At 30.8% G+C, this 11,422-nt stretch overlaps 5 non-coding genes across 5 annotated transcripts; all 5 read left to right on the top strand.

Moving 5' to 3' along the window:
- Positions 1-3,065: 3,065 nt before the first annotated feature.
- On the top strand, positions 3,066-3,138 carry TRNAV-UAC (transfer RNA valine (anticodon UAC)). Its single transcript has one exon. It is a non-coding gene; the product is annotated as a tRNA-Val (tRNA).
- Positions 3,139-5,066: 1,928 nt separating this feature from the next.
- Positions 5,067-5,139, top strand: TRNAV-UAC (transfer RNA valine (anticodon UAC)). The gene has a single exon. It is a non-coding gene; the product is annotated as a tRNA-Val (tRNA).
- A 1,926-nt stretch (positions 5,140-7,065) lies between these two features.
- Positions 7,066-7,138, top strand: TRNAV-UAC (transfer RNA valine (anticodon UAC)). Its single transcript has one exon. It is a non-coding gene; the product is annotated as a tRNA-Val (tRNA).
- A 1,925-nt stretch (positions 7,139-9,063) lies between these two features.
- TRNAV-UAC (transfer RNA valine (anticodon UAC)) lies at positions 9,064-9,136 on the top strand. The gene has a single exon. It is a non-coding gene; the product is annotated as a tRNA-Val (tRNA).
- Positions 9,137-11,062: 1,926 nt separating this feature from the next.
- Positions 11,063-11,135, top strand: TRNAV-UAC (transfer RNA valine (anticodon UAC)). The gene has a single exon. It is a non-coding gene; the product is annotated as a tRNA-Val (tRNA).
- Positions 11,136-11,422: the final 287 nt, after the last annotated feature.

The following is an 11,422-nucleotide window of genomic DNA, read 5'->3' as shown; positions in this document are numbered from 1 at the left end:
TGAACCCTTCAATCAAGATAGAGATGATTATGATCATTGATAATAGACTATGTGCTTATAAGCTAATATCCTACAGAACTTTTAACTTTTCTGAAAGTATACAGGAGCAACGTTATTTATAACAGCATTAGGACTTAATTTATTTATTTTTCTTTGAAGAGAGAGCGAGCAAACGTGTGGTGTAGGTATGAGTACTCATCCATTATTGTGGATGGGAATTATTTCAATAAGACCCTTCCTTCCTCTTTTCTTTTCTAAGCAGGAAATCCAGAGGGATTTATGACTGGTGTAACGAACACACACTTTGAAAAACGTGGTTGTGAGTATTATACTCCACTTGAAGACAGATGTATAGATTAATGCATGGGTAATTTAAATAATTTAGGATATTATTCTGAGGAGTATCCAGTCCAGCAATACCATTAATTGTTGGAAAGATTTTAAGTACTGCAGCTATATAAATTGTATTGCTAATCATTATTTAAGACTATAATAGCAGGCCAAAGTTCTCTATGCAATTTACATTTGATGTGATTACCAAAACTTTATAGAGTCATGACTCGTGATAATAGTGAAACACGGTACATGTGTATAGATACAACAGTATCTCAAGAAAGAACCACTGGTGATAATATTAGCTACACATATCGGGTGTATTTCAGTTAGTGGAAATAAAATAGGTCAATAATACGGAAAAAAAAAAAAATATGATGATCTTATGTAGATAGAAAAGGTTGATTTAAGGGAATGTGAAAGGATTGTTACAATATACTAACCTAAGGTTTCTAGATGTGCTAGATATAATGAGTTAGGTATATATATAGTAATGGTTACATATGATGTTCATTAAAGTTTATGATGTAATATGTATTTTACTAGGAGTAGATTCAAAGGTTAAAAGAAGATATCATACATAACGGGGAATGGTAGTTGTCACCATGTCCTTAGGATATGATATATAATTGATTACCTATTAATTCTAAAAATGTTTGTTATTTAAGAAGATTGATTTAGCAATTTTATACAAAAACATATATTAACTTGAGAAAAGTTTTCTTGCAGGATGAACTATTCCTAAAAAGAGTAATTGACTCAGTAATCAGGAAACATGTTCCTGCCACCAGAGTATCAATAAAACCTCGAAGTGGTAAAGGTGGCTAATAAGTTCTCCTATGGCTAATGAAGTCGTGTGATTAATCAACTGGAAGTTGACGTTTTATTTTAATTAAATTATTGATAACATGATTAATCTTTATGATAGGATATTCCAGAACTGTGGACATTTGTGATGATTCCAGGACACTGGACATGAACTATTACGATACCATATTGTTCTACAGTTTTTTTTTTAATACCACAAATTGGAGGATATTGTTGATTTCCGGAAACAGCACTTTGAGCTCACTGCTGTGCTTATTTGACCAAAGACATTACGGATCCTGATACATGTAATGCCAAGTATATAAAGGAGGTCCATGATATAAAAGAACTTTAACCAAGACATTATGATATGGACTGGAAAAGATAAATGTTTAAATCCTAGTATTCAATTTTCAGGATTAGGAAAATGTTTTTTAAGTATATTGTAGGTGATTGTATGTGATGATGTATTCTGTGATGAGGTTTATTCTTTGGTAACCCCGATGTGATTATAGACATTCATTTGATGTTCACCGCATACAGGTGCGGCCTATGTTGTATTTAGAAGGCTACTGTCAAATGTAGAATAGCAATATTACATGAAATGATTATTAGTGAACTATACGTTCCCAGAAATTCTCCTGAGATGACAGGGCACATGGATAATGTCCCTGATCAAAGGGTGGAGCTGTCGAATACTGGGACTGAGGCAACCTGCTGAAGGCCTAACAGTTATATATATGTACTACGGGATAGTACGTATATTATGTATACATCCAATAAGCAAAGGGTTCTCATATTCACTAGTATAATATGAAAGCATAACAGAATCCATTTTGATTCTAGCTAGATGATATAGCAAATTCATCTTGAACTTTATACACACCCTGAGAGAAAAACAACTTTGTTGGCTGAGTATTGTTTCCAACTACGCACTTTCTAAAAGCTCATAGAGTACAGATGTAATTCCTAATATGGACACAGTTGAAGCTCACGAGTATCTTTTTAGTATTCTTGACAATTGTCCCAATATTGCATAACTCTATTGCCTAGCGTTGTATTCCTGAGGTATGAAATCATATGGGAGGGATATACAAAAGGGGCGTAACTATGTATTATATAAAACTCATTGTTGATACGTGTACGTGGTTGTTAAATGATTTGACACAGGACGAGAGAATGCTACCTCTCCCCTGTATACGGGCGTGGCCCTTTGAATAAATAATAATTGATTTTTATAAATCCATTTTCAATTCATTCTTTTACCTAACAACCCAAACAGCAACAAGATGGTTAATTTAGTTAATCCAAGAGAATTCAACAGTGTGTACCTCAGATTTTGGGGCATTTGATTGTCAAGATGACCATAAATATCTTCTAGTGTGAGAACAGTTTATGTTGTGGTTTCATAGCATTGTGGTTAGCATATCTGCTTTATGCGGAGAAAGTCCTGGGTTCAATCCCAAGTGAACCCGTATTTATTAAAAAATCCAGTAAACTGTGATCTTGATAAGAGTACTTACAGTAGATAATAATTGGTCAAGATGTTAGAAATAAAGAATTTTGTATATTTGTTTTCTTCAAATTAAAAATAATCACTTAAAAAACTTTGCAAAATACTTACTTTAAAATGGATATACACATTTATTTATCATTGCAGTCATTGCTTTTTAATAAAGATTAATATTAAATGTTTAATTATGCAAGGTTGGTCAACCAGGCTATAACTTTCTTTAGCTAGGTGTACCACTATTAAGTATTGGGTCAATTTGTTAAAAATATGGTGCTCTGTTTTTTTTAAATTATATATAATGAAAGAACAATCACTTTGACGTTTCACCGATAATCCGAAACAGTTTACCAAAAATCACTACAACTGTCAGGACAACCAAAAAATTGAATAGTTTGTTATTGTATTGCATATTGGTTTCATAGTGTAGTGGTTATCACATCTGCTTTACACGCGGAAGGTCCTGGGTTCAATCCCCAGTGGAACCATATTTTTGCACTAATTTATGATTTATGAAAATTTTCTTCACTATCATTCTTATAACATCTGACCTGCTACTGCTCAATGTGAAACATGTCATTTGTTCACTTACAAAATTCAATTTCTTCTCTAAATATGGAAATAAATGTTATTTTTAATATCTATTAGCTTTTAATTATAAAATAACTTATTACAGCAAACAACTGATTAAAAATCTGGAGCAGATTCAAATAATCTTTTTGTTTTATAAGAAATTGGTAGCAATGTATCATATATTTCATTTATAGTAAATAAATAAATTGTAGTATCATATCTAACTACCTTTTCCATAAATCATCTTAACTGAGTACAGTTAAATAAATCACTTAAACCAACATGTCCATCACCAGTTCACCAAAGCACAGCTATTCTTTCCAGGACTTCACTGTTCACATGACTTCACTAGCAACTTGATAATGCTGCCAAGGTTTGGTATTGCATGATTAATGCATGATAAACTGCAATCATGTTTTGATGTAGCTAATATTCACTTCCAGATTATTTACTTTAAATGTAAATAAATATTTCCATAATTACTATGTGCAAGTTTAGCAAAAATGCTGATAGATTTGACTTCTGGATAGATAGTATATTGATTATTACTAAAGTCTTTTTCGAGTATTATGCTTAAGTTATGTTGTGAAAGGGCATTTATTTATATGTAGTTTTTGTAATACAGGCACTTTATGGTAACATGGCAAGAAAAATCACTGAAAAGTGATTTTGATAAGTGTGACACCTGCAGATGATAATTGGTCAAAATGTTAGAAATAATGATTTTTGTGTATATAGTTTTTCAAATTATAAATATTCACTTGAAAAGCTTCAAAAATTCTTTATTTAAAATGGGAATATGCAGGTTTATTCAACATTGCACACATTGCTCTTTGCTAAATTTTTATTTTAAATGTTGGGTAATGCAAGTTTGGTCAACCATGTTACAACTGTCTTTATCTATGTACCCACTATACAATTATTAAAGTCAATTGCAAAAAATTGGTTGCTCATCCTGTTTTACTGGGTAGTGTTTTTAAATGACCATTTGGTGTATTTCCGATAAACCAGAGAACTGATGGTCACAAACACACTCCTTCGGTTATTGAATCGGTCAGCCAAGATAAAAAAAAAAAATCTCAGCCTACTATATTAGTGCACTATGTGGTACTTGGAGGTTCTCGATAAACTGACCATATTTTCTGCATTTTTTCATGACTAAGTCATGCTGCTTAATTGCGGACATATGAAAATTCAGTGTTGTGCGACATGTAATTGGATTTTTAAACAAAATCACTTAGTGTGTACCTCAGATTTTGGGGCATTTGATTGTCAAGATGACCATAAATATCTTCTAGTGTGAGATCAGTTTATGTTGTGGTTTCATAACATAGTGGTTAGCATATCTGCTTTACACGGAGAAAGTCCTGAGTTCAATCCCAAGTGAACCCATATTTATTAAAAAATCCAGTAAACTGTGATCTTGATAAGAGTACTTACAGTAGATAATAATTGGTCAAGATGTTAGAAATAAAGAATTTTGTATATTTGTTTTCTTCAAATTAAAAATAATCACTTAAAAACCTTTGCAAAATGCTTACTTTAAAATGGATATACACATTTATTTATCATTGCAGTCATTGCTTTTTAATAAAGATTAATATTAAATGTTTAATTATGCAAGGTTGGTCAACCAGGCTATAACTTTCTTTAGCTAGGTGTACCACTATTAAGTATTGGGTCAATTTGCCAAAAATATGGTGCTCTGTTTTTTTTTAAATTATATATAATGAAAGAACAATCACTTTGACGTTTCACCGATAATCCGGAACAGTTTACCAAAAATCACTACGACTGTCAGGACAACCAAAAAATTGAACAGTTTGTTATTGTATTGCATATTGGTTTCATAGTGTAGTGGTTATCACATCTGCTTTACACGCAGAAGGTCCTGGGTTCAATCCCCAGTGGAACCATATTTTTGCACTAATTTATGATTTATGAAAATTTTCTTCACTATCATTCTTATAACATCTGACCTGCTACTGCTCAATGTGAAACATGTCATTTGTTCACTTACAAAATTCAATTTCTTCTCTAAATATGGAAATAAATGTTATTTTTAATATCTATTAGCTTTTAATTATAAAATAACTTATTACAGCAAACAACTGATTAAAAATCTGGAGCAGATTCAAATAATCTTCTTGTTTTATAAGAAATTGGTAGCAATGTATCATATATTTCATTTATAGTAAACAAATAAATTGTAGTATCATATCTAACTACCTTTATCCATAAATCATCTTAACTGAGTACAGTTAAATAAATCACTTAAACCAACATTTCCATCACCAGTTCACCAAAGCACAGATATTCTTTCCAGGACTTCACTGTTCACATGACTTCACTAGCAACTTGATAATGCTGCCAAGGTTTGGTATTGCATGATTAATGCATGATAAACTGCAATCATGTTTTGATGTAGCTAATATTCACTTCCAGATTATTTACTTTAAATGTAAATAAATATTTCCATAATTACTATGTGCAAGTTTAGCAAAAATGCTGATAGATTTGACTTCTGGATAGATAGTATATTGATTATTACTAAAGTCTTTTTCGAGTATTATGCTTAAGTTATGTTGTGAAAGGGCATTTATTTATATGTAGTATTTGTAATACAGGCACTTTATGGTAACATGGCAAGAAAAATCACTGAAAAGTGATTTTGATAAGTGTGACACCTGCAGATGATAATTGTTCAAAATGTTAGAAATAATGATTTTTGTGTAAATAGTTTTTCAAATTATAAATATTCACTTGAAAAGCTTCAAAAATTCTTTATTTAAAATGGGAATATGCAGGTTTATTCAACATTGCACACATTGCTCTTTGCTAAATTTTTATTTTAAATGTTGGGTAATGCAAGTTTGGTCAACCATGTTACAACTGTCTTTATCTATGTACCCACTATACAATTATTAAAGTCAATTGCAAAAAATTGGTTGCTCATCCTGTTTTACTGGGTAGTGTTTTTAAATGACCATTTGGTGTATTTCCGATAAACCAGAGAACTGATGGTCACAAACACACTCCTTCGGTTATTGAATCGGTCAGCCAAGATAAAAAAAAATCTCAGCCTACTATATTAGTGCACTATGTGGTACTTGGAGGTTCTCGATAAACTGACCATATTTTCTGCATTTTTTCATGACTAAGTCATGCTGCTTAATTGCGGACATATGAAAATTCAGTGTTGTGCGACATATAATTGGATTTTTAAACAAAATCACTTAGTGTGTACCTCAGATTTTGGGGCATTTGATTGTCAAGATGACCATAAATATCTTCTAGTCTGAGAACAGTTTATGTTGTGGTTTCATAGCATTGTGGTTAGTATATCTGCTTTATACGGAAAAAGTCCTGGGTTCAATCCCAAGTGAACCCGTATTTATTAAAAAATCCAGTAAACTGTGATCTTGATAAGAGTACTTACAGTAGATAATAATTGGTCAAGATGTTAGAAATAAAGAATTTTGTATATTTGTTTTCTTCAAATTAAAAATAATCACTTAAAAAACTTTGCAAAATGCTTACTTTAAAATGGATATACACATTTATTTATCATTGCAGTCATTGCTTTTTAATAAAGATTAATATTAAATGTTTAATTATGCAAGGTTGGTCAACCAGGCTATAACTTTCTTTAGCTAGGTGTACCACTATTAAGTATTGGGTCAATTTGCCAAAAATATGGTGCTCTGTTTTTTTTTAAATTATATATAATGAAAGAACAATCACTTTGACGTTTCACCGATAATCCGGAACAGTTTACCAAAAATCACTACGACTGTCAGGACAACCAAAAAATTGAATAGTTTGTTATTGTATTGCATATTGGTTTCATAGTGTAGTGGTTATCACATCTGCTTTACACGCAGAAGGTCCTGGGTTCAATCCCCAGTGGAACCATATTGTTGCACTAATTTATGATTTATGAAAATTTTCTTCACTATCATTCTTATAACATCTGACCTGCTACTGCTCAATGTGAAACATGTCATTTGTTCACTTACAAAATTCAATTTCTTCTCTAAATATGGAAATAAATGTTATTTTTAATATCTATTAGCTTTTAATTATAAAATAACTAATTACAGCAAACAACTGATTAAAAATCTGGAGCAGATTCAAATAATCTTCTTGTTTTATAAGAAATTGGTAGCAATGTATCATATATTTCATTTATAGTAAACAAATAAATTGTAGTATCATATCTAACTACCTTTTTCCATAAATCATCTTAACTGAGTACAGTTAAATAAATCACTTAAACCAACATGTCCATCACCAGTTCACCAAAGCACAGCTATTCTTTCCAGGACTTCACTGTTCACATGACTTCACTAGCAACTTGATAATGCTGCCAAGGTTTGGTATTGCATGATTAATGCATGATAAACTGCAATCATGTTTTGATGTAGCTAGTATTCACTTCCAGATTATTTACTTTAAATGTAAATAAATATTTCCATAATTACTATGTGCAAGTTTAGCAAAAATGCTGATAGATTTGACTTCTGGATAGATAGTATATTGATTATTACTAAAGTCTTTTTCGAGTATTATGCTTAAGTTATGTTGTGAAAGGGCATTTATTTATATGTAGTATTTGTAATACAGGCACTTTATGGTAACATGGCAAGAAAAATCACTGAAAAGTGATTTTGATAAGTGTGACACCTGCAGATGATAATTGGTCAAAATGTTAGAAATAATGATTTTTGTGTATATAGTTTTTCAAATTATAAATATTCACTTGAAAAGCTTCAAAAATTCTTTATTTAAAATGGGAATATGCAGGTTTATTCAACATTGCACACATTGCTCTTTGCTAAATTTTTATTTTAAATGTTGGGTAATGCAAGTTTGGTCAACCATGTTACAACTGTCTTTATCTATGTACCCACTATACAATTATTAAAGTCAATTGCAAAAAATTGGTTGCTCATCCTGTTTTACTGGGTAGTGTTTTTAAATGACCATTTGGTGTATTTCCGATAAACCAGAGAACTGATGGTCACAAACACACTCCTTCGGTTATTGAATCGGTCAGCCAAGATAAAAAAAAATCTCAGCCTACTATATTAGTGCACTATGTGGTACTTGGAGGTTCTCGATAAACTGACCATATTTTCTGCATTTTTTCATGACTAAGTCATGCTGCTTAATTGCGGACATATGAAAATTCAGTGTTGTGCGACATATAATTGGATTTTTAAACAAAATCACTTAGTGTGTACCTCAGATTTTGGGGCATTTGATTGTCAAGATGACCATAAATATCTTCTAGTCTGAGAACAGTTTATGTTGTGGTTTCATAGCATTGTGGTTAGTATATCTGCTTTATACGGAAAAAGTCCTGGGTTCAATCCCAAGTGAACCCGTATTTATTAAAAAATCCAGTAAACTGTGATCTTGATAAGAGTACTTACAGTAGATAATAATTGGTCAAGATGTTAGAAATAAAGAATTTTGTATATTTGTTTTCTTCAAATTAAAAATAATCACTTAAAAAACTTTGCAAAATGCTTACTTTAAAATGGATATACACATTTATTTATCATTGCAGTCATTGCTTTTTAATAAAGATTAATATTAAATGTTTAATTATGCAAGGTTGGTCAACCAGGCTATAACTTTCTTTAGCTAGGTGTACCACTGTTAAGTATTTGGTCAATTTGCCAAAAATATGGTGCTCTGTTTTTTTTAAATTATATATAATGAAAGAACAATCACTTTGACGTTTCACCGATAATCCGGAACAGTTTACAAAAAATCACTACGACTGTCAGGACAACCAAAAAATTGAATAGTTTGTTATTGTATTGCATATTGGTTTCATAGTGTAGTGGTTATCACATCTGCTTTACACGCAGAAGGTCCTGGGTTCAATCCCCAGTGGAACCATATTTTTGCACTAATTTATGATTTATGAAAATTTTCTTCACTATCATTCTTATAACATCTGACCTGCTACTGCTCAATGTGAAACATGTCATTTGTTCACTTACAAAATTCAATTTCTTCTCTAAATATGGAAATAAATGTTATTTTTAATATCTATTAGCTTTTAATTATAAAATAACTAATTACAGCAAACAACTGATTAAAAATCTGGAGCAGATTCAAATAATCTTCTTGTTTTATAAGAAATTGGTAGCAATGTATCATATATTTCATTTATAGTAAACAAATAAATTGTAGTATCATATCTAACTACCTTTTTCCATAAATCATCTTAACTGAGTACAGTTAAATAAATCACTTAAACCAACATGTCCATCACCAGTTCACCAAAGCACAGCTATTCTTTCCAGGACTTCACTGTTCACATGACTTCACTAGCAACTTGATAATGCTGCCAAGGTTTGGTATTGCATGATTAATGCATGATAAACTGCAATCATGTTTTGATGTAGCTAATATTCACTTCCAGATTATTTACTTTAAATGTAAATAAATATTTCCATAATTACTATGTGCAAGTTTAGCAAACATGCTGATAGATTTGACTTCTGGATAGATAGTATATTGATTATTACTAAAGTCTTTTTCGAGTATTATGCTTAAGTTATGTTGTGAAAGGGCATTTATTTATATGTAGTATTTGTAATACAGGCACTTTATGGTAACATGGCAAGAAAAATCACTGAAAAGTGATTTTGATAAGTGTGACACCTGCAGATGATAATTGGTCAAAATGTTAGAAATAATGATTTTTGTGTATATAGTTTTTCAAATTATAAATATTCACTTGAAAAGCTTCAAAAATTCTTTATTTAAAATGGGAATATGCAGGTTTATTCAACATTGCACACATTGCTCTTTGCTAAATTTTTATTTTAAATGTTGGGTAATGCAAGTTTGGTCAACCATGTTACAACTGTCTTTATCTATGTACCCACTATACAATTATTAAAGTCAATTTCAAAAAATTGGTTGCTCATCCTGTTTTACTGGGTAGTGTTTTTAAATGACCATTTGGTGTATTTCCGATAAACCAGAGAACTGATGGTCACAAACACACTCCTTCGGTTATTGAATCGGTCAGCCAAGATAAAAAAAAATCTCAGCCTACTATATTAGTGCACTATGTGGTACTTGGAGGTTCTCGATAAACTGACCATATTTTCTGCATTTTTTCATGACTAAGTCATGCTGCTTAATTGCGGACATGTGAAAATTCAGTGTTGTGCGACATATAATTGGATTTTTAAACAAAATCACTTAGTGTGTACCTCAGATTTTGGGGCATTTGATTGTCAAGATGACCATAAATATCTTCTAGTGTGAGAACAGTTTATGTTGTGGTTTCATAGCATTGTGGTTAGCATATCTGCTTTATACGGAGAAAGTCCTGGGTTCAATCCCAAGTGAACCCGTATTTATTAAAAAATCCAGTAAACTGTGATCTTGATAAGAGTACTTACAGTAGATAATAATTGGTCAAGATGTTAGAAATAAAGAATTTTGTATATTTGTTTTCTTCAAATTAAAAATAATCACTTAAAAACCTTTGCAAAATGCTTACTTTAAAATGGATATACACATTTATTTATCATTGCAGTCATTGCTTTTTAATAAAGATTAATATTAAATGTTTAATTATGCAAGGTTGGTCAACCAGGCTATAACTTTCTTTAGCTAGGTGTACCACTATTAAGTATTGGGTCAATTTGCCAAAAATATGGTGCTCTGTTTTTTTTTAAATTATATATAATGAAAGAACAATCACTTTGACGTTTCACCGATAATCCGGAACAGTTTACCAAAAATCACTACGACTGTCAGGACAACCAAAAAATTGAATAGTTTGTTATTGTATTGCATATTGGTTTCATAGTGTAGTGGTTATCACATCTGCTTTACACGCAGAAGGTCCTGGGTTCAATCCCCAGTGGAACCATATTGTTGCACTAATTTATGATTTATGAAAATTTTCTTCACTATCATTCTTATAACATCTGACCTGCTACTGCTCAATGTGAAACATGTCATTTGTTCACTTACAAAATTCAATTTCTTCTCTAAATATGGAAATAAATGTTATTTTTAATATCTATTAGCTTTTAATTATAAAATAACTTATTACAGCAAACAACTGATTAAAAATCTGGAGCAGATTCAAATAATCTTCTTGTTTTATAAGAAATTGGTAGCAATGTATCATATATTTCATTTATAGTAAACAAA

This window comes from Pseudophryne corroboree, chromosome 11, assembly GCF_028390025.1.
Source record: "Pseudophryne corroboree isolate aPseCor3 chromosome 11, aPseCor3.hap2, whole genome shotgun sequence".
Taxonomy (NCBI): Eukaryota; Metazoa; Chordata; class Amphibia; order Anura; family Myobatrachidae; genus Pseudophryne; species Pseudophryne corroboree.
Note: the sequence above shows the minus strand (reverse complement) of the source record. Positions and strands in the feature narration are given on the sequence as shown.